General features: G+C 46.5%; 1 protein-coding gene across 2 annotated transcripts in view; it reads right to left on the reverse strand.

The window, feature by feature from the left end:
- Nucleotides 1-23,798, reverse strand: part of TRERF1 (transcriptional regulating factor 1) — a 246,761-nt gene that overhangs the window by 51,849 nt on the left and 171,114 nt on the right. For both annotated transcript variants that reach the window (XM_011986720.1, XM_011986719.1), the window contains exon 4: nt 21,508-21,619. The gene's annotated coding sequence lies outside the window, so the exon portion shown is untranslated. The remainder of the gene's footprint in view (nt 1-21,507; nt 21,620-23,798) is intronic.

A 23,798-nucleotide genomic window follows, 5' to 3' on the forward strand; every position in this document is an offset into this window, starting at 1 on the left:
TCATGCCTGCAATCCCAGCACTTTGGGAGGCCAAGGCGGGCGGATCACGAGGTCAGGAGATCGAGACCATCCTGGCTAACATGGTGAAATCCCGTCTCTACTAAAAATACAAAAACAAACAAACCAACAAACCAACAAACCCGAAATTAGCCAGGTGTGGTGCTGGGCGCCTGTAATCCCAGCTACTTGGGAGGCTGAGGCAGGAGAATTGCCTAAATCTGGGAGGCGGAGCTTTCCCGAGATTGCAGACAGAGAGAGACTCTGTCTCAAAAATAAATAAATAAATAAATAAATAAATAAAAATAAAAAAATAAATAAGAAGAAGAAGAAAGAAGGAAAAAGAAGCAGAAGAAAAAGAAGAAGAAGCTCTACTGACTCCATGTGACCCTGGGCAAGTCATTTGCCCTCTCTGGACTTCAGCCCTGGCTTTCTCTATATCCAGATAATTGAAGCAAAGTTTTTCTAGAAAGAGAGCCTGAATAAAATCCATACAATCTCTCCCTCATCTTAACCTCACTTGTAGAGACGAATTCAGGGTTCTGGATCCAGCTGGTATTCACTGCATAGATCTGATGACTGTTTAGGGGGCAAATGCACACAGTGTAGAGGCCAATGTGGTCTCCACCTCTCCTTTTATGACACACAGAAGCTAGGGAGGGGAGGAGATGTTAAATTGATGTAACTGACATGGCTGAGCACTTCCTGTATGACAAACTGCTCTGGGAGACTAGAATGGGACAAGCTCCAACACAGTTACCTGGGATTAACAACTCTAACATTAGTACTGGTAAAGTCAGCTACAGTCTATGGTTCCAAGGAGAAAGTAGCAGATACAAATGCAGAGATCCTTAGCAAACTTACGACCCACACTTACCGCACCTTTCAGCCTAAAGGGAGAGGTGCAATAGGCTCTGAGCAGGGCATGCCAGGGACGAGGACCACTCCAGCCTGCCTGGCTCCCCAGGAAGCTTCCTCCCAACCCACAGTTGACACCATCCCCCATCACCTGATGGTGGTGAGGTTGACAGATGATCCAGCTGAAAGGTCTGTAGAAAGAAGATGGGACAGAGGAGCACCAAAACAATTCACACGTGATTCCCTGAGTGACCCAAATGCTTTCATGATCACATGTGTCCCCTAAGGAGGAGCTGCTAAGAGAATTTCAGAATTAATCATCAATCAGATTGAAGACCTGCTATGTGCCAGGAGAGATGAGAGGTCAGGAGGGCCTCTGGCTTCATGAGGTTTACAGTTACATGAACTGAGGCCCTCATGGCTCAGACCAGCACCTGTGCTCTGTCATCCTTTACAGTCTTTTATACCAACTCACACTGAAGACCCTCTATGGCAGGGCCACTATGGGACAAACCTGTGTCTTTTAAGATTGTAATCTGGGGAGGAGGAGGCTTCCAAAGGACCCCAAGGAATGTCACAAGGGGAAGGCAGAGAAGAACAATTGGTTACCCCAGCCCTCGCAGGGTGGGAGCCACAATATGCGGCTTGGGCCTCACAGAAGGATAAGGTCACTCCGGCCAGGGCCCAGGAGGTGCAGTGGGCAGACCCTTGCTGTGGGGGACTCCGGGAAGGTCTCTGCAGGGCACTCAGCTGAAGGGGTCTGGGCCCAGGGCCCACAGGAAGGATCCTCCACTCCTGCCCCCGAGGACTTGGGGCGTGGGGCCTTCTGAATCAGCACCTGGGACTTCAGCCAAACAAAGGATCCCCGGCCCTGCAGCTGTCCTGGGCAGGGCAGGGCAGGGCTGGGAGAATGGGAGGAGATTTCCCTCCGGCTGCTCTGATGAGGCCCTGGCAAGAGTGGGGATAAAGCTAGAGGGGAAGTGGGCTGGCAGGGAGATCTGACCCCCTTGGCCCTACCTACAGCCGCAGAGTGAATTATTAATAGAAGAAAACACAAGTCAAGCACCTGCAGGCTCTGTTGCTATCACTCAAGCTCCACACCTAGCGTCATGGGGCCAAGCGGCCAGAACAGCCTCCGGGAGGTGGGCACCACAGACCAGCTTCCTCTGTAAGGGACGATAGGGAGGGAGGTGGCTGGTGCTGTCACCACATCCTGGCCACGCACATTGAGATGGTACCATACCCACAGACTCTCCAGGCCTGTGTGTGTGTGAGCTATACTCCCAAGCGGATCAGCTGGTGTGGCTTTGGTGTGTGGTCTTCCAAGACATCAGACTGTATAAAAAAACCAAAGGGTCACCCAGGGCTCCAGAAATGGGGGGATTATCTTGGGGGACAACCACTTCCCTTCTGTCTGGAAAACAGCTCACACAGTAAATGTCAGTGATGTACAAAGTCAGTATGTAAAATAACCGTGCAATAGTGTTCTTGTGTTTGGGTTGTCGTGGGTCCCCTCTGGGTCTCCGGCCTGCGTTTCAGACAAAAAGCCCTTGTGGAAGCCCAGGGTATCCCAGGTTACGACGTCGGTGCCACGCGGGAGCATTCTGTAAACACCGGCGGCAACCCTGAACTACATCCTGGGCAGTGCCACGGTCCCAAGCTTTACACTTTTAAGATAAGGGGGCTCAGACAAGCAATCTCCACAGTCCCTTTGGCTCAGAGTTCTAAGGTCTTTTGGGGAATTCTGGGAGTCAACAAACAAACCCGAGGGGACCTCTGGTGACTGGGGCTGGAGGCCTTCCAGTGGGACTTCCTGAGTTGCTCCCTCCTCCAGGCCTCCGAGGATCCGGTTCTGGCCTCCTTCTAGAAGCCCTGGGGGATGGTGAGCCTCACTCAGGCACCCATCTCCCAGCAGGCTTGGACTCTGAGGGAGGGCAGGGGGAGCCCTGGTTCGCTTGCTCACTCGTCTCCGGGACTCAGCCATGCCACCGCCTGACAGTGTGAGTGAGTGCTCAGCAGGCACTGACCCAGGGCAGCCAGGAAGAAGCCTCTATGCCCTGCAGCCCTCGGGGTTCAGCCCAGCCACTTGGCTGTGCCTGGCGACGTCTCCTCTGTGTGCTACGGGAGGTTGGCCTACGGGAGGTGGCCTTCCCAGGCAGATGGGTGAGCCTCTTCCTTTGAGGGTCCAGGGGGAGCCTCACTCTCATGGCACCCAGATGCAGGCTCTTGCCTACCAGTGCCAGTGCACTAAAGACCGCAGTGCCAGTCTTTAATAGTTGTCTTGCTCACACCTAATTTGGCAGCAATTCTCTTTTGGTGGCTTGCTGAGGGAGGGGAAAGGAAGGAGTGAGGGAGGTGGCCTGGAAGCCAGTCGGGAAGATGTCCTTGAGAGGCAAGTCCATGGGAGCTGTAGAGAAAGTCTGTCAGGAGGATCTGGTTCCAAATTTGTTCCAAATCACAGCATGCCACAATGAAGAAAAGCAGTATGTTTTAATTCACAAATGCTTCTTAGAATTCAGTGTTATGGAATAAAGCTGGAAGTGAAATTCCCCCTCACCTGAGATTCCCACTGTCTGGTGCTTTGTATGTGGATGGTGGCAGGGATGATGAAGGTTGGCTTCTGGTGACTGAGAGGCCTCAGGGGAAAAAGAGCAAACCCTTTCTGGGTTTGCTCCTCCTCTGGTAATCTTCACGCTCCCCTGGAAAGCCCCCAAACCTGTCTGGACCTGCTCAAGGCAGATATCCTGTTGGTCACTGGCCCCCATTATCTCACAGTCCCAATTTCTTGCCAAAACAACTTCCCTTTGCTGCTAGGGGACCCCTGCAGCTGAACCAAGAAGGCAGAAATGTGGCTCCGGAGCCTGGGCCGCAGGGAGAGTGTGAGGACCAAATCCTAGCTAAAGGTTTTACAGGCCCAGACACACATACTTCTGTTTGTTGGAAACATTACCCCACCAAGCTCAGTCACCTTAGGTACTTTATTTTTCAAACAATACTAGACTTCCAGTTCCACAGAAACAGAATTGTGTTTAATAGCTCTGTTTTTTAAAACCTCTCCCTCTCTCTCCACTGTGCCACGAGCAGTGTTTGACCAAAGCAGATTCACTCAATGTTTATGGAATACAGCAAATAAGTTTGTCAAACATCAACGGTGTGTGCATGGTAAACTATTAGAGAGTGAAGGAGCCAATCCCCTTCTCCAGACCAGCTGAGGTGGTCCAGAGTTACATCTAGGATGCCTGCTCAAGAGTGCCCGGACTCTGCCAGCATCCTCCAGCCCTGTGTGGAGGCGGGTCACAGAGGGACGGCTGTAGGAGGGACACCCAGCCTGGCGCCAATGAGCTGGACTAAGATGCTGCTACACAAACAGGAAGGAAGAACAGCAACGATGGCTAACGTGCACTGGGCGCTAACCCCGGGCCAGGCACAGTGCCAAGTCCCTTAGAAGCCCCTCCCAATAATCCCACAAGGTGGTAAGCGCATCCATTACCTTAACTACCTTACCAACCTCCCAATGACACCTTGCAATGACCATTCTCAGATGCATCCCCTTAGGAACATCTGTGAGAATTTCTTTAGGATACATACCCAGGAGTAGAGGAAGGTGTGATGCTTTTTTTTTTTTTTTTTTTTTTTTTTTTTTTTTGAGACGGAGTCTCGCTCTGCCGCCCAGGCTGGAGTGCAGTGGCCGGATCTCGGCTCACTGTAAGCTCTGCCTCCCGAGTTCACGCCATTCTCCTGCCTCAGCCTCCTGAGTAGCTGGGACTACAGGCACCCGCCACCTCGCCCGGCTAGATTTTTTTTTTTTGGTTTTTTTTTTTTGTATTTTTTTTAGTAGAGACGGGGTTTCACCGTGTTAGCCAGGATGGTCTCGATCTCCTGACCTCGTGATCCGCCCGCCTCGGCCTCCCAAAGTGCTGGGATTACAGGCTTGAGCCACCGCGCCCGGCTGGTGTGATGCTTTTTATGTGTCAATTTGGCCAGGCTGAACTACTGCCCTCAGAATTCCCTTTCTAGGGAGTTGGTTAAAGCAGAGACTCATAGCAAATGACATGTAGACAAGTATGTATGCTGCGGTATTGCTAGAAAAGCCAAAGACTGAAAACAACCCAAATGCCTAACCATAAGGGATCGATTGAAGGAAATCATGGAATAACCGCAGGATGGGATACTATGCAGTTGTTAAAAGTAACAAGGAGACTGGGTGCGGTGGCTCATGCCTGTAATCCCAGCGCTTTGGGAGGATGAGGCAGGAGGATTGTTTCAGCCCAGGAGTTAAGACCAGTCTGGGCAACATGGTGAAACCCTGCCTTTACAAAAAATAACAAAAATCAGCCAGGTGTGGTGGTGCACGCTTGTAGTCCCAGCTACTTGGGAAGCTGAGTGGGAGGATCAATTGAGCCCAGAGGGTTGAGGCTACAGTGAGCCATGATGGCACCATTGCATTCCAGCCTGGGTGACAGAGTGAGACCCTGTCCCAAACAAACAAACCAAACCAAAACAAAAATTCCAAAAGAACAACAAGGAAACTCTCTATGAAATGATATGGAAAGATGTCCAAGGTTAAGTGAAAAAGAAAGATGCAGAACAGTATGTTCAATATGCTCTCTTTTGTGTAAAGAAATGGTTAAAATAGAACATATATGTATGGAGGTATATAGATAGTTGATTTTTGTTAGTTGTGGTAGTTACATCCTATAAAGTCTCTATGATCACTGAATTAGTGAATACTGAGCCACTGCTCCTAAGATAAATACAGGGTTAGGTTCCTGCAAGCCCCTGGTTGCAACATTTTTGTCAACTGATCAGTATATATAACCTTGTTTTATATGTGTCTGCTTAAAGGATATCTTATTTAACATCTATTTTTTTCATTCATTAACGTTGACCTCACAGCCAACAGTACTACAACTAATGCTTGAAAGGAGCTTATCTAATTCACCCATTTTCTCTGTAAGGCAAATCACAGCCTTCTTGTGCTGAGAACAGCAGGCAACACTTCAGCATTACACTTGGGAGCCATTTTAAACAGTGAAACTAACAACAAAAACCACAAAAATATGACAAATGCCACACTAAATACACCACAAAAAGGACACTTGTGTCCAGCAGGAGAGCTGAAATAAGAAGGCGGAGTTGCCTTGTTCAAACTCAGCTTGGGAACGTGCATCGGGCGACTCAAAACTTTCACTGCTCTGTGCATGTCCTCAAATGATCAAGAAAGTACCGAGCATTGGTTCTGTGGTTGCAAATAAGTTTAGAGAGTAGAGAATCTGCAAATACGGAATTTGTGAATAATAAGGGTCAACTATGTATTTATAATTGATATATATTCATAAAGAAAATCTAGAAGGATCCAAGAAACTAATAATAGTTGTCTGCAGGGAGGTGGTGGAAACTGGGCTAACTGGGGAAAAGAGCAGGAGGGAGATTATTCATTTTATAACTTGTTATATTTTTCTGTGTTTTTGAACCATGTGAATATATTACTTACAAAAAAACCCAGATATAATAAAACATGAAAAAAACCTTCTTTTTTTTTTTTTTGAGACGGAGTTTTGCTCTTGCTGCCTAGGCTGGAGTGAAATGGCGTGATCTTGGCTCACCACAACCTCCGCCTCCCGGGTTCAAGTGATTCTCCTGCCTCAGCTTCCCAAGTAGTTGGGATTACAGGCGTGCGCCACCACGCCTGGCTAATTTTGTATTTTCAGTAGAGATGGGGTTTCTCCATGTTGGTCAGGCTGGTCTCGAACTCCCAACCTCAGGTGATCTGCCTGCCTCGGCCTCCCAAAGTGCTGGGATTATAGGTATGAGTCACTGTGCCCCAGCCGAAAAAACCTTTATGTGCACTTAAATTTGCAGTACATTAATGCCTTATGAATTTATTTTAACTTAAAACACAAATATCTTACTGGTCTTTTAAGGCAGGGTCCAGAACTTTTCTTTGCTCATAGATCTGTGGAATAGAGCTCTGTATTTACCTTTTATGCATAAACCACTGATGATGCATAATCTATACTTTTTCAGTTTGGTTTCTTTAAAAAGGAGCCAGAAGTAGAGAAGCCTGGTAAAGGAACTGTAGTGCTGCATCCTCTGACATGCTTTTATTTTCCTCTCCCTCTAGTGCCAATCTTTATAATTTTTAATTTTTTTTTTGTAGAGACAGGGTGCTGCTGTTTCCCAGGCTGGTCTTGAACTTCTGGCCTCAAGCAATCCTCATGCCTTGGCCTCCCAAAGTGTTGGGATCACAGATGTGAGCCACGGCACTGCAGTGCCAGTCTTTAATAGTTGTCTTGCTCACACCTAATTTGGCAGCAATTCTCTTTTGGTGGCTTGCTTTTATCACTTCTTTCCAAAGCATTCAACAGTGAAAAATGTGTCGCCGGTCACACATTCTCAGCTGAGGTAGAACAAGGTGACTCTTACTTTTCATTGAAATAGCACTTCTCTTTCTTTTTTGCATTTATAGTTCATCAGCTTATATCACATTTAACTAATTTACATAATTACAAGGACAACTAGGACAAGCAGGTTTGGGGACCAACACAGCCCCTGACTACATTTGTGGGAGTGGGTACTCTGTTTGGGGGAGCTCTAGCAAGTTGTGGAGAAGGCCAGCTGCCACTCAGTTACGTAGAGGCTGGTTAAAGACAGTTCAACCTGCGTGTGAGTGTGACTTGCTAACCTTAACATGAGGAGCATGCTCGATGTCTCTGAACTATGCCTTTTGACATTGTGATTCATGCATTCAAATGTCAAGTAAGTATGTGCAGGTCAGGCACACGCTCCTCAGGCAGAGTGCTGGGGTCCCCGTGGTGATCAGAGCCAAGCTGTCATGGGGCAGCCACTCTGAAAACATTTTCTGAAGTGAGCAGACCTTTTTTCTTTTTTCAAAGGTCTTCAAGGTAAGATTTCTGACAAAGTTGACATTTAGACTTCACGGTTTAGGAAAGGGATGGGGAAGGGCAAGTCTGTAAGATCTCCTAAAGTGTCTGGGATTAAATCCCCTGTCGGCCCCCAGTGCCCTAGGCTGGGGCGAATCCCTCAACTGTTTAGAGACAATGTGGAACCCTCTGCTTTTAAAGGGGGAAGAGGCCCAAGTCCATGACCTGAAGTCAGAAGGCCTCTGTCTCAGCAGATGACCCTGACCCCTGCTTCACAGAGAATGGGAGCTGCCAGCCTTTGCTCTCTCCACCTCCTCTCGCCAAACAAATTTTCACACCTCCTCCAAGCCCTAACTCCTTCCTCTTCACTTATCTGAAACAAATGGTGACCCTTTACCCAGGATCCTGAAACAGAAACTGGGACCCCAAGGGCCCACCACCTCCCCATTCCCACTCACTTCCAAGAGATGATCAGTTCCTGCCCACTTCTCCTGCACAGCTTTTCCCTGGCCATCTTCTCTCATTCCCTAATCCATGCTCCTCTGGTCGGGTCTCGCCCCCTCCAGCCCTGCCACAGCACCCCTCTCCTTTAAAACCTCCAGTGCTCCCTCTGCCAACAGGTAAGTGTCCAAACAGCTCAGCTGGGCTCAGAAGGCCCTCGCGATCTGGCCTCACTCACCTTTCCAGTGATTTCCCCACCCACTCAGACACAGCCTGAGCACCTGTCCTATGAAGCCACACAAGGTTTCCAGAATGCTGGTCCTTCTGCTTGAAAGCTCTTTCTCCCATTCTTCACCTTCTCAGCCTACAAGTTCCTTTTCAAACCTAATGTCTTTCACGAAGTCTTCCCTGATCCTCAGCCCCTCATCATAACAAAACATTTATTGCATGCTCACTATATACCAGGTACAGTGGATATAATGGAGGTGGGAACAGAGATGGTGTCAGTTCTCTGGGGCTTGCTGTCTGGGGGTGTGCATGTCAGCCAGAGACAAGTGCAATTTTACATGTGTCATGAGGAGATACAAGACAGGGCCGAGGGCCGGGCACCGTGGCTCACTCCTGTAATCTCAGCACTTTGGGAGGCTGAGGTGGGCAGGTCACCTGAGGTCAGGAGTTTGAGACCAGCCTGGCCAACATGGTGAAACCTGTCTCTACTAAACATACATAATTAGCCAGGCATGGTGGCACACGCCTGTAATCCCAGCTACTTGGGAGGCTGAGGCAGGAGAATTGCTTGAACCTGGGAGGTGGAGGTTGCAGTGAGCCAAGATGGTGCCACTGCACTCCAGCCTGGGCAACAAGAGCGAAACTCCATCTTAAAACCAAAAAAAAAAAAAAAAAAAAAAAAAAGAGACAGGGCTGTGACCTTGGCAGAAAAGTCAGGGAAGGATCCTCTGAGAAAGTCATGGTGATGCTGTGATCTAAAGATGAGAAGGACATAGGGAGGGGAAATAGGGTGCAGAAAGCTGTATTCCAGACAGCATCAAGGACAGTATGGGCAAAGGCCCTGTGGCAGGTGGGAACAAGGTGGATGTAAAGAACTAAAAGAAGGCCAGCGTGGAGGACAAAGGAACACTGTGATGAAACTGGACAGGGGCCAAGGGCAAGACCATCCAAGACTCTTGAGGCTAAGGATCCTCATCTTAATGGCTCCCCTGAAGAGCATGGGGAACCATTAAAGTATCTTGAGCTGTGTGTGTGTGTGTGTGTGTGTGTGTGTGACCAAGCACATGTAACTGATCATATTTCTATTTTGAAAAGTTTGCTCTGGGCCAGGAATAGGGGCTCATGCCTATAATCCCAGCACTTTGGGAGGCCAAGGCAGGTGGATCATTTGAGGTCAGGAGTTCAAGATCAGCCTGGCCAACATGGTACAACCCCATCTCCACTAAAAATACAAAACAATGAGCTGGGTGTGGTGGCACATACCTGTAATCCCAGCTACTCGGGAGGCTGAGGTACAAGAATTGCTTGAACCCAGAAGGAGGAGGTTGCAGTGAGCCGACATCATGCCACTGCACTCCAGCCTGGGTTACAGAGTGAGACCCTGTCTCAAAAAACAAAAACATCACAACAAAAAAATCTTGCTCTGGCCACAGTAGAGACAAAGGGTCAGCTAAGTTTTTCTGTTCAAGGCCAGATGATACATATTCCGGGCTTTGCCACCGAGAGGCAAATACAGGCTATTATGTAGTACTTACGTAATAAGAAAGAAAATTCTACACATTTTTGAGAACACTGAAAATATAATGATAATTGAGTGAGTGTAAATTTTTATAATACCGATCCTCTAATGAGAAGAATAGAATTGTTTTTTGGAGAGATAACACTTCCCCTTCAAAGGGAAGGAAAGTCAGTATTCCCATATCATCAAATGCTCATCTATAAAAACAGCTCACAGACTGCGTGAAATCGACCAGGCAGTGGCTAGATTTGGCTCCTGGACTGTAGTTTGCTGACCCCCAATGCAGACAATGGACTGGAGGAAGGTGAATGAGGACATGGGGCAACTTAGGTTTGCCATGGTCCAGGCCAGATAGCTTGGATGAGGGTGATGGAGGGGTGTTGTGGGCTGAACCTGACAGGCTTAGTGATAGAAGGGACCTATGGAGGTACAGCAGGGGGAGTCAGATGTGACCTAGATGTCAGGTTCACATCTATGAAGCTTGGAGCACTGGGAGAGCTGTTTCACATGGAGACCTCAACAGGAGCTGTCACTGAGGCAGCTGGACTGAGGTTCCAAGGCCCAGACAGATGTGTGAGGCCCCTGAGAATGGGCAGTCACTGAAGGCAGGAACACGAGGAAGGGCGGCCAGCGCGCCGGTGAGCACAGGCCCAGTGCTCGGGGGGCACGTCTTCCTCACACCATTCAGCACACTGCTTCAAACTGTTTCTTCTGTCTCCTCCATCAAACTGAGACTGCTTCTAAGGAGTGCCTCATGGTCAGTAGAATACCTTGCACCCACTGGGTGCTAAGGACATGACAGAGGAAGGCAGGGAGGGAGGAGGAAGCGGAGGCTTTTGCTTCCACAGCAAACTCAGAGCAATCACCTCAATTCACAATAGAAGTCGATTTCCTCCTCTTGCCCTGGTCAGTTGTCCCTCGCCTGTGGCCAGCCCTCCCTAGCAACTGCTTTTGAGAAGGGCCACTGGACCCTTCCCCAATCACTCTAAATCATCCAAGTGTGTGAGCACACACACATTTGCACACAGATCTCCTTCCGATCAACCCTGGGAGCATGATTTGTGGTGATGGTGTATTGACAACACACTCATCAACTGTCAGCTCAACATGTCTAAACATTATGTCCCATCACCCAGAACATCATTTTTTTTTAATTAAAATAAGTTAAGTGGCAATCTCACAGCAAGGAGAGAGGAAGGAAAAAAAAAGCCACAGGTTAAAGAAAATTAATTTATCCTTTTTTCCATTTCTTTCCTATTTTGTTTTTGTACAGAAGAGTAAAAGGCTCATAATTGCATCTCTGTAACAGCCCTGGGATGGGGAAGTCAGTGCTGGGATGTGGGGTGGCCTGCTCCAGTGACCACATGGTGTGTTCGCTTAACATCAGTGGAGCCCCTGGCTTGGAGACCAGTCTCCCTGGGCCACAGTCACGAACCCTCTGGCTCGGTGTAAAGTCTCTGAGAAGGACACCAAAGATTTTGTGAAAGGGTGTGCATGTCCTCATGGCCAATACTAACATTCTAGAAACTATTTCATAATAACATTCTTGAAAATATTGCAAAACGAGTGGACAGATACTATTTTGTTCTATGAGGTCACAACAAACCTGTGAGGTCAGAACTGTCTTCTCTATTTGAAAGGAGGAAATTAACATGCAGGGGATGAGCTTCCCAAGGTTGCACGATTAGTGATGAAGGGCTAAGCCCCCAACCCTCTCCTGCCAAAGGACGAGGCTTCCTCTGATATTCTGTGGTGCCTCTTGTCCTCCCACTGCAAATCTGTTCAGCATGAAGCTACTTCCTCCTTGCTGGATGCTTCCAGCTTTTATTATTGGTTTTTGAAGGGCCAAGGAGAAAGTTTATGCCATAGTACAGGCATGTCCCATGAATCTGGCTGTCAGCAAACTTCAATGCTCTAGTGTTTAGCCATGAACTTGGAAGTGTGAAAAAGAAGCTGATGCACTTTACACTAAAAAAAAAAGTTCTACGCTCTGGGCCACAGTCACGAACCCTCTGGCTCGGTGTAAAGTCTCTGAGAAGGACACCAAAGATTTTGTGAAAGGGTGTGCATGTCCTCATGGCCAATACTAACATTCTAGAAACTATTTCATAATAACATTCTTGAAAATATTGCAAAACGAGTGGACAGATACTATTTTGTTCTATGAGGTCACAACAAACCTGTGAGGTCAGAACTGTCTTCTCTATTTGAAAGGAGGAAATTAACATGCAGGGGATGAGCTTCCCAAGGTTGCACGATTAGTGATGAAGGGCTAAGCCCCCAACCCTCTCCTGCCAAAGGACGAGGCTTCCTCTGATATTCTGTGGTGCCTCTTGTCCTCCCACTGCAAATCTGTTCAGCATGAAGCTACTTCCTCCTTGCTGGATGCTTCCAGCTTTTATTATTGGTTTTTGAAGGGCCAAGGAGAAAGTTTATGCCATAGTACAGGCATGTCCCTGTCTCTTATACACATCTAGATGTGTATAAGAGACAGAGTCTCGCTCTGTCACCCAGGCTGGAGTGCAGTGGCGCGATCTCAGCTCACTGCAAGCTCCGCTTCCTGAGTTCATGCCATTCTCCTGCCTCAGTCTCCCGAGTAGCTGGGACTACAGGCGCCCGCCACCAGGCCCAGCTAATTTTTTTTTGTATTTTTTAGTAGAGACAGGGTTTCACCAGGATGATCTTGATCTCCTGACCTCGTGATCCGCCCGCCTCGGCCTCCCAAAGTGCTGGGATTACAGGTGTGAGCCACTGCACCCGGCCCTATCTGACAAGTTTTTACTCATCAGAAATATCTCACTGGAGAGAAACAAACGGATTATATGACAAGTATTTTCCTCACGGAAGCACCAAGAACACTGCTTCTGGGGTCAAAGATTGGGGTTCACATCTCAATGTTCCACTGGCAAAGTGAGTCCCTCCAGCAGGCCTATCTAACTTTGCTTTTGAGCCTCAATTTTGACATCTGTGAAACAGTAATAATAATACTTGCTGTTCTGGGTTTCTGAGAAGATTAAACAAGAGACGGTACAGGACACATGTGCTCCCAGGGAGGACTCGAGCAGTCTCATTGCCTGGGGTGGGGTTTCTGTTGTTTTGTTTTGACATGGGTTACAGTTTATACCAGGCTCAAAGACTGAGGCTTGATTGAGTTGGTTTGGTTATTTGTTTCCTGGGCAATCTTCAGCCCTCCTTTTGTTTCAGTCAGCAGAATGGTGCTCAGGGGCAGAAACTGCCAGGAGTGGACGCAGGAGCGAAGAGAGAAGGGCAGTCCGGGCCCTTTGGGATAGGGACCAATGACCTCGCTTACTCTAACATCCCCTGAAAGCGCCTGTGTCCAGGGCACATTTGTTTTATCCACAATGATGATCCAGAGACATCAAGGAAAGGCCATAGTTCATTCAGTAGAATTGTTCACTGACAGCAGGAAACAGAATGCAAACATGCACATGACTGGCTCATCCTTGCAGGAAGTCCAAGAGAGAGAGGCCTACAAGTCTACACTGGTCAGTGCAATTCAAGGGGTGCAAAAGAGGGAATTGGTGTGGCCACGGGTCAGGCTGAGTTCTCCAACTAGGCGTTACTCATAATGAAGGTGGTGTTCTACTTTCTGGGATATGGTTCTCAAGCAGTTCAAGACCCCAGAAGAGGAAATGAGATGTAATTATTTAGTGGCAATCTAAAGCTTAATTGTATGCAGTAGAATATCACTTCACCTGGTATCACCATCTAAATAAGTTAGAAAGGGTGGCCTCTGTTAGCTAGAGTCATTTCAGTTCCTCTTATAATACCAGATAAAGTGATACTCTACTTCTTTTTCTGTTTCAAGAGGGTACCCAGCTCTCCAATTCCAGAAAATTAGCAGTAACTCTGTCCATATTTACCATTTTCTTACTTTTAGTTACAGCCTTTCCTGCTTAAATGACATTCCCCTTTAAGGAACTGGGGACACACTGCCTGGAAGGGCTGTCCCAGGAAATCGGGTCTAGAGTGACCTCTGTGGCCACATGTGCCACCTGATCCGATGGGCACATGGGCCTTCCCTGGTAGAAGCTCCTGACTCTCTCAGAGCTCATGCCAGCTTCACAGACATGGAAAAAGAAAAAAATGAGGCCAAGCTAACCCTGAGAGTTTGTGGGGGACACTCTCATACCCATTATTTCTCTGTGAGGCAGGCCCAGCAGGAGGTTTTATCTCCATCTTGAGATAAACTATGGAAGCTCCGAGGGAGGAAGAGAGATTTCCAAAGGATCACACATCCTGGTAGAAGCCAACTCAAGGGAGATGAGAATCAAAGGCTCCCAGTCCCAGGCCAAAGAGCCTCCGAAGACCACAAACCACTGCTACTAGAACGAGGCCAGAGCCTCCACATGGCTTGAGTGTTGTCCAAAAATACAAACAAGAAGGCATCACTGAAGTGCAAAGAAACAAACTCCTATTTGTTTCTATTTCATCCATAAAAATGTCACAGCTTTCTCTGAATAGCTCTCATGTTGTCCTCCTTTTTCTCTGCACTCTTGGCCTCCTGGACCTGAACCAAATCTCTCCCTCTCCTCTTAGTTCCGTGAACACAGATTATCTCCCTCTTCACGGGACAGTCACAGGAAATCTAAACATTTTCAGATGGGGTTCTTTTAAGCCCACTTCCCTTGTCCTCCACCCACCCCCCACCCTGTTGCTGTGTATTCAGGAAATGCAAACCCAATATAAAGATAACCCGGACCAAACAGAAAAAGAGATGTACCCTGTGACCTGGTTGAGTAAATGACTTCCCCTCCCTGCACCTCAGACTCAGCTTCTGCAGAATAAAGTTGGACCTGAGGAGCCCCAAGCCTCTGTTGGACGAACCTCCTGAGACCCTGCCTGGCCTGTCCAGGACACTGAACAATCTTGGGCCAGGATATTAAGATAGTAGGGTTTCCCACCAATGACATCTGATCCCTAAGGATCTGAGCCTTTCAGGGAAACAGTGCTAGAAGTCAGGATATATGGATTTCAGTCTCAGTTCTGCCATATTTTGGGAAAGGGAAGAGAGTGAGCAGGGGTAGGAATTAGAGTGAACTCAAGCTCTAGAGAGAGAGAGATATATATATATATATTTTTTTTTTTTTTTTTTTTGAGACGGAGTCTCGCTCTGTCTCCTAGGCTGGAGTGCAGTGGTGCGATCTCAGCTCACTGCGACTTCCGCCTCCTGGGTTCAAGCAATTCTCCTGCCTCAGCTTTCTGAGTAGCTGTGATTATAGGTATGTACCACCATGCCCGGTTAATTTTTTTTTTGTATTTTAGTAGAGACATGATTTTGCCATATTGGCCAGGCTGGTCTCAAACTCCTGATCTCATGATCTGCCTGCTTCAGACTCCCAAAGTGCTGGGATTACAGGTGTGAGCCACGGCGCCCGGTCTTAATGTTGTAATTTAAAAAAATAGAATAATGGATATGACTGGCATAATAAATACTGAAATATTTTTAGAAGGGTTCCACCCAACAGTCAGAAGGGGCTGATAGCCAATCTCCAGGGCAGCATGTGAAGATTTGATGTAGAGCACATTTCCACCGCTTTTCTGTGGCTCTTTAAGCACAGAGCTCTTGGCCTGGGGCACCTCCTGCCTCTATACCCGCAATAACCCTGGCACCCCAAACTCCTCAGATAATGTGTCCCCTGGCTTCCTGGTCCTGAAAAGGGTCTCCATCTGCATCTAGGACAATCCCTTGTTGCACTGTACAGAGCTAGCCGACAACAGAACTCAACCTGAGGTGTCATCTGATGAAGAATGTTTAATCTACCAGGTAAGCTCTCCATGGGCAAGGTCAGTTAGATGGCATTAGTAATCAATCTTGGTTCACAGCTCTGAGTAACCAGAATACAGAAGGGGCAGGAAGGATGAATCATGATCAGGACAGAGGCTGTTAACAGACTTTGAGGTTTGCTGCGGGGGACGAGGGGTGGGGTAGGGCTGGGCATTTAACTCCAGGCAAACAGGCTTGGCCACTCGGCTGGGTTGGAAATGCCCAATCATCTTGGGAGACTGGGATAACAAAGAAGCCCCCTCCCTAACTCTAACAATGTCCCTGCTTAGTCCCCCTAGAAACCTTCACCCTTCTAAATATTTGAGCAATGCTTGGAAAAAGATAAGAGGTGAACTTCAAATAATGTTTTGGTGCTCCCAAGAGGCTGAACAATCCCTGTTTTACAGAAGTGAGGTGGTAGCCCAGATGAGCTGAAGCATTAGTCAAAGAGACAGAAGCCATGTGGAAACCCATTCAAGACCTCCATGCTCATCAGCTATGAGTAGTCAAACACACTTGGGAAACCTGTTGTCAAATGTCAGCTGCAGGACTTCTGAGCGCTTTTGATAATGGGAGATGGCGCTCCAAGAGGGAACACAAGGCCATCTGTGGGGCTTTCTAAACCCCAGTTCCTACCACTTCTACACCCAGGATGCATGAGGCTCCTTCTCCAGCAGCTCACCTTGGCTGCCCCATAAGACCAGCTCAAATCATCATCCAGCCTCATCCAGGAAGCCCTCCCTGACCATTCAAGGGCACCGTGCTTTTCCCTCTTGGATATCCACTCTGAGTACCTAACGATCTTATGAAGATGTTTTAGACTTTATGCGTTTTTTTTGGTTATAAAGTCCTCTTGTGATTAACGGACTTTAATTTTAGAGTAGTTTTAGATTCACAGCAACTTTATGCATTCTTTTATAGTACTTGCCCACTGTACAAAGCCCAGAGTCACTATAAATAGCAGGCTTTGAAAAAAGACTTGTTGCCTGATAGATATCAAATCAGGAAACAACACATGTCTAGGTGTAATATAAAGGCATTTATTAGAAGAGGGCGTTAAAAGTGAAGTCTCATGACAGGTGTAAGAATAGAGCTAAAGGACATTGACGACCCTTCTCCCCCAGCCCCACCACTGCTGAAAATGCGTCCTCAGAGTAGTAATGCAATCCCTTGATCTGGGGGCCCTGCAAGGGGAACCTCCACAGTGAATCCACACAGCCCCAGCCCCACCGCGGTACCAGGACACAGGGCACAGCTCATCAGGAAGGCCAAGATCTGGAGTCTAGAGGTCTAGGCCCCATTTTCAGAACCCCTGGTTTACATCTTCCACAAACACTGGCCAGACCAGTGTGTTCTATCTTCCCTCAGATTATTTTTAAAAACACCACAGTTCAAAGAACAACATAGCGAGGCCGGGATCCCCACACTTACATTAGATTTCTGCCTCCATTTTCACCCTATTTTATAAACCGGCTTTGTCAATTTAAAAGCATCACCAGCAAGAGCACTGGCCTTGAAGTGGTCTGTTCTCAGTCATAGTTATATGAACCACCACTGACCAAGTGCTGATGATGTCCAAGCTCTGTGTTACAAGCTCTACAGGCATCGTTTCATTAAGTCCTTGAACAGCTCTATCCACTGTCCCCATGTGACCAATGAAGAAACGGAAGCTTAGAGAGATTCATTTATTAAGTGGCAGAGCTAGGTTCAAACTCAGCTCTTTCTCCCTGCCCCTCAAAGCCCAAAAGCCAAACCACTGGCTCTGTAGACTCCCCTCCAATGAAAGGCACACCACCATGAAAAAGAAAAACCAGTTGCAGGAAGGATGGGGAGAGGGGAAAAGGAAGAAGAGGCAGAGGGAAGCGAAGAAGGTGAGAAGAAGGAGAAAGTAGCATAAGGAGGAAAGGAAGCCAGGGTCTGGATGAGAAGCCCATGGGATCTGGCTTCAGGTTCAGAAGACTTTCTGAAGAATGGGAATGAAGCAGGAGAGCTGCTGGTGACTGCCAGACAAACCACAAAATATGCAGAAGCCATTTCCTCCCTCAAGGAAGATAAACAATAGATTCATAAACAAAGTATACAAAGCTGTTCAGCTAGTTAAAACATTTTCGTAGCAACTCATATTCTTTGTGAGACTAAAGTTTGTCCTCGCCAACGGTCAACAGTTACCTTGGGGAGAGGGAAGGTGGGGAGAGAGAAGAGGAGTGGGACATATTCTCTCCCAGCCTTTCACCTGCTAGGCCTATGGCTATACCCTATCTGAGCTTCAGGTCACTCTTCTGTGAAGAAATAGAAATTCCTGCCCAACAGGACTATTGTGGAGAAGAAAAAGATATAGTTTTGGCAAGATGGCAGACCAGATACCTTACCTGCCCCTCCTAATGGAAAGAACTAATATGCTGGATACAATTTTAGACATGAAGACTGAATACACAGTGCTGAGATAGTACAAACGAAAAGACCAAAACAAACCCAAAGCAGGAACCTTGGGAGGTGAGCTGGCATCAAAGCTGGCTTTTGCCCTGAGGGTTTCTGCTGAAACCTGGAGATTTTAAGTTTCCCAATGACAGCAGCACAGGGTTAACAGCCTAGGGAGACCCCTCCACAAAGTCGGGACTTCAAATGGCCCTACTCCACAAAATTCATTCGACTTGGTGAATGAGAAATAAATGCACAACACAGAAAGAGACTGCAAGAAAACTGGACCTTGGGCTGAGCAGGGAATGGGGGGAAAAACTCTCTCCTGAAAATGTGTAACCATAGCTGGACTTCACACAGGTTTGTAGCCTGAAGTATATTACTTGGGTAGCCAGAAAAGCCTTAACTAGAAAATTAATTTAAAGTGATTTTTGTTGGTAGTGCCCACCAGACAACTAGCAGAAGTTAACGCAAATCCTCTCTGGCAAAGACAACTCAACCCACACCTCAGATAATTCCCAAAGATAAAGTGCCAAGAAAAAATGAGCAATTCACAGGAAATAAGGCATTACGAACACCAGCCAGCAGAAACGGCAAGTGGCAGAACCAGACCTACAAAGACTTCAGATTTGGGAATTACAAGACACAAAATTATAAAATTTCTAAATACCAAATTTAATATTTTAAAGAAATAAACATCTTCAAATATGAGCAAGAAATGAGAGACCACAAAAATCACCAAACAGAACTTCTAGAAATGACAAATAAAGAAAGCAAAAAGAAAAAAATCCAATGAATGGGTTAAACAGCCTTTAACACACATAATATATTAGTTAAATAGAAGATAGTTTTTTTTGTTTTTTGAGACAAAATCTGGCTCTGTCGCCCAGGCTGGAGTGCAGTGGTGTGATCTCAGCTCACAGCAACCTCCACCTCCAGGGTTCAAGTGACTCTTGTGCCTCAGCCTCCAGAGTAGCTGGGATTACAGGTGCACGCCACCACACCAGGCTAATTTTTGTAATTTTAGTAGAGATGGGGTTTCACCATGTTGGCCAGGCTGGTCTTGAACTTCTGATTTCAGGTGATCCACCTGCCTCGGCCTCCCAAAGTGCTGGGATTACAGGCATGACCCATTCCCCCAGCCAGAAGATAGATTTGAATAAATTATTCAGAGTTCAGCACAGAGAGACGAAGAGATGAAAAGTGTAAAATAGGTTTGAGGGCGGTGACTCACGCCTGTAATGCCAGCACTTTGGGAGGCTGAAGTGGGTGGATCACTGGAGGTCAGGAGTTTAAGACCAGCCTGGTCAACAGGGTAAAACCCCATTTCTACTTAAAATACAAAAATTGGTCGGGCACAGCGTCTCATGCCTGTAATTCCAGCACTTTGAGAGGCCGAGATGGGCGGATCACGTGAGGTCAGGAATTTGAGACCAGCCTGGCCAACATGGTGAAATCCCATCTCTACTAAAAATACAAAAACTAGCCAGGCATGATAGTGAACGCCTGTAGTTCCAGCTACTTGGGAGGCTGAGGCAGGAGAATTGCTTGAGCCCAGGAGGTGCAGGTTGCAGTAAGCCGAGACTGTGCCACTGTACCTCGGACTGGGAGAGAGAGAGATTCTGTCTCAAAAACAAAACAAAACAAAACAAACAAGTAAACAAACAAAAAAAGTTAAGGTAGCTACTTGGGAGCCTGAGGTGAGAGTATCACTTAAGCCCAGGAGTTTGAAGCTAGCCTGGGCAACAGAGCAAGACCCTGTCTCTAAAACTATCTGTCTGTCTGTCTATCTATCTATCTATCTATCTATCTATCTATCTATCTATCTATCTATCTATGTATCTATCTATCTATCTATCTACATATACATATCCAGCTAGCTGGATAACCCCTGAAAAAACACACATAGAGTGTTTTTTCTTTCTATCTATCTATCTATCTATCTATCTATCTATCTATCTATCTATCTATCTATCATCTATCCAGGTAGTTAGCTGGGTAACCCCAGAAATAACAGACATAGAGTGTGTAAATTCCAAATAAGATGATGGAAAATGGAATGAGGGGGGGAAATACCTCAACCTAAAAGAAAGAGCAGAAAAAATTAAATGTATATAAAGATGGTAGAAATAAATCCCAATTCATCAATAAAATACACCAGTTCTAAACATCTATGCACCAAACAGCATTGCTTCAAAACATATAAAGCAAAAATTTCAGCATTGCCAAGGAGCAACTGACAAATCCAGTGGGAGGCTTTAACTAAAACACCTCTCTCAATAATTGATAGATAATCAGACAAAATCAGAAAAGGATATACTATAGATGATTTGAGCTGCACAAGAAACTAACTTATTTTTCAATGATGGTATATAGAAAACTATATCCAATATTTGAAGATTTTTTTCAAGCACTTGTGGGACATCTAAGAAAAAAGTTGCAGAGATAAAAATGTAAACAAGGAGCACACGGAAGTAGTTCGATGCATATTTCAAACTCTCTCTAAGAATCTAAACCTATTTTGTCTTTAAAGACAGAGACCCTGTCTTTCTTCTTCACTGAGATATCTCCAGAGTCTAGCACAGTGCCTGTCACAAAGGAGGCTGTAAATAGCCACTGAAGAATGAATGGTGAATGAATGATTCTCTACTGAAGATGGTGCAGGTTGCATGAGCAACCAGCAAGGCAGACACTGGAGATAACTAAAGCCCTTTCCAGGATGGAGGGGATGAGAGGACAAGGTGACTGGCACCAGTCCCTAGGGAGAATTTATACCAAAAAAGGAAAGACGGAGTCATGACAGCCAAATCTTCAAATCTTCAAACCAAATGAGAGAGGCATGTGGAAGAGTCTTTGAAAGCCAAGTCTTTGCGGTTCCTAATGGCAGAGCAGAGGCCAGCAGACAGAACTTTCTAACAACTAACTGTCCAACACTGGCTGGAAACTGGCCTGACTGTCTAAGGCCCCTTACGACTCTGTGTGGGACGGAAGTCCGTGTGGCAGGTACTGGGACTCTCAGGTCGTGGACTGAGTAGTCTTTCTCATTCTATCCTGTCTCAGAGATTTTTTCATTCAAAATTCCCTGGATACCCCATCCTGAAAGACCCTGTCCAAGGTCCCAGATTCAGGAAGTGGTGGAAGAATAAGAAGAGCTGTATTCTAGACACTCAGCTCAGTCCTTTCTGCTCCATATTGGGCTCTCCTTTAACCAAAATGAGCACGCTTTAACCTGTAAGGCTGACACGCACTTTCTAAGTCTACCCTCATCCCAGGAAACCTCATTCTTCTAGCACACAGCAAGGGATTACAAACGCATACAGAATGTACCAAAATGAAAATTCCTCAGCCTTCCAGAAGAAGGAAAGTGAGCTTACCTTGACCTCCGCAGATGGCTGAGTTGGGGGCCTGGTTCTGGGGGCTTCTCCTGCGGTCGGCCAGTCATGCTGCTTTCATGCTGCTGGACAGACGGGAAGAGGAGGCCTGGTCCTATGGGGAAAGGAAGAAGGAAAGGTCATTTCCTCATCATTTGCTCCTAGCTCTCCATCACCATCCTGCAGAAGACACTACCAGAAATCCCAGGGAAATTCCTGAGGCTGTCCTCACCTACTCTTAGGTAACAAGAAAGCAGACAGGCATGCATTCAACAAACATTTCCAAAAGTCTGCAATGTGCCAGGCAGGGCGCTGAGGAATGAGGCCACGGAGATGAACTGCATGCAGTCTCTGCATTTAGGAAACAGTCAGAAAGAGAGACAGACAGAGACAGAGAGACATAGAGAGAGAGAGAGAGACAGAGACAGAGACAGGGAGAGACCTGAGTCTCATTATAACATCATTTGCTAAGTGCTGCGATTTCCCAAATCCATTCAACAGCTGACTTTCCTTATAGGGGAGCGACAGCAGCTTACAGGTGCCTTGGCATAGAGCTTCTCAAGTCATTTGTCATGAAGAACCAGTTTTTTCTTTTTTTTTCCCCCCGAGACAGAGTCTCACTCTGTTGCCCAGGCTGGAGTGCAATGGCGCGATCTCGGTTCACTGCAACCTCCGCCTCCCAGGTTCAAGCAATTCTCATGCCTCAGCCTCCCAAGTAGCTGGGATTACAGGTGCCCACCACCATACCTGGCTAATTTTTGTATTTTTAGTAGAGACGGGGCTTCACCATGTTGGCCAGGCTGGTCTTGAACTCCTGACCTCATGATCTGCCCACCTCGGCCTTCCAAAGTGCTGAGACTACAGGTGTGAGCCACCGCGCCCAGCCAAAGGACCAGTTTTTAAAAAAATTTCCACACCATTACAGATGACTACTTTAATAAAATATAGTAAAAATGAACTGCTAGAAAAAGGAAATGAAAAGATACTGATACAAAGTGCAAGCTCACTTTTAGGTTCTCTGATTCAACAGATTATTCCGTCAAATCGGCATGAAAGTTACTAAGCACCAACTCTCAGTTTCTGAACTTATCTCATGGACTGCTAAAGAGTTTGCAGAGAGCACCACTCCTGAGCCACAGCTGAGTAGTAGCATTGCGATGGTAGAGACTTCCACATTGCACACCTTTCCTAAGATGTCTAGCTGATATCTTGGTTCAGAGAGGGAGGCTAGAAAGAGAAATGATTTCAAATTCACTCTCTGGACTATAAAAAGTTAGTTCAGAGAGTCTCTCTTTGGGAAGGAGAACCACAGCAGGAGCTTTGGGAAAGTGTGGCTCCATGCTGTCTGGAGATAGGTGGTGGCACCCACCTGCTGTGTTCAGGTAACAAAGTGTGAGGCTCACGGAAAGCTGTTCCTGGAGCCCTGTCTGCCTCCACCCTGAACTTCCCAACCCTAACTATGGCAACCCCACCCGAAGCTCCGTCCCTGAATGAGAAGAACAAAGAGTCATCTATTAAAATGGACTGGGACATTTCAGAAAATAAATCATTTTCAAAATGTCAAAAGGGCTGCTGGTATGCATTCCTCCTATTTAATGCTATAAAATGATTTTTTTTTTTTAAATGAGAAATCCTTTGTCTGTGACAGCCAGCTCCAAAAAAAACCTTTAACTGCCTATTTCCTTAATACTTGAGGGAGGCATTACAAGTCATTTTCACCCATTTGAATGTTTAAGAGAAAGTGCTCATTCTTCTAAATTCACTGCTTTTAAGTAGTTTTTATTTTAAGCTTTAGAAGAAGATAACTCTGCAGAAGAAAACTTCCTTTTTCAAAGCCTTTTTTTTTTTTTAATGCAAACACACATACACTCTCACTCCCTGCTTCAAATGTTAAATCATCTGCAATTTTGGAGTTTGTTGCTTATGAAATTCTAGCGATAAGCACATCACAAACATTCCTATAGCAACAGAGTATTTTTGAAGCAACATCTGTAATGTTACAAAGATTGTATATCATTATCTCTGAATGTTGGCGAAGGGAAGGTTATGGGGAATAACTGTTTATGTACAAATAAGTCAGTACAGTAACTGGCAACCTGAATAGCAGACCTTACCGAGGAGCTAAGCATGGCACGGGTGGGAAGCAGGAATGCACTTCATTCTGTTTCTATGAATAAATTCACCATCCTTATCCTCTATGTGTGAAAATAACTCTCTAGGGTCCTCTCTGCAGCAGCATGAGCTCTTGGAACTGCTTGTCTTATGGGCAAGAGTTTGTCTTAGACAACCATATG

Source organism: Mandrillus leucophaeus, unplaced genomic scaffold (assembly GCF_000951045.1).
Source record: "Mandrillus leucophaeus isolate KB7577 unplaced genomic scaffold, Mleu.le_1.0 Scaffold3, whole genome shotgun sequence".
Classification (NCBI taxonomy): Eukaryota; Metazoa; Chordata; class Mammalia; order Primates; family Cercopithecidae; genus Mandrillus; species Mandrillus leucophaeus.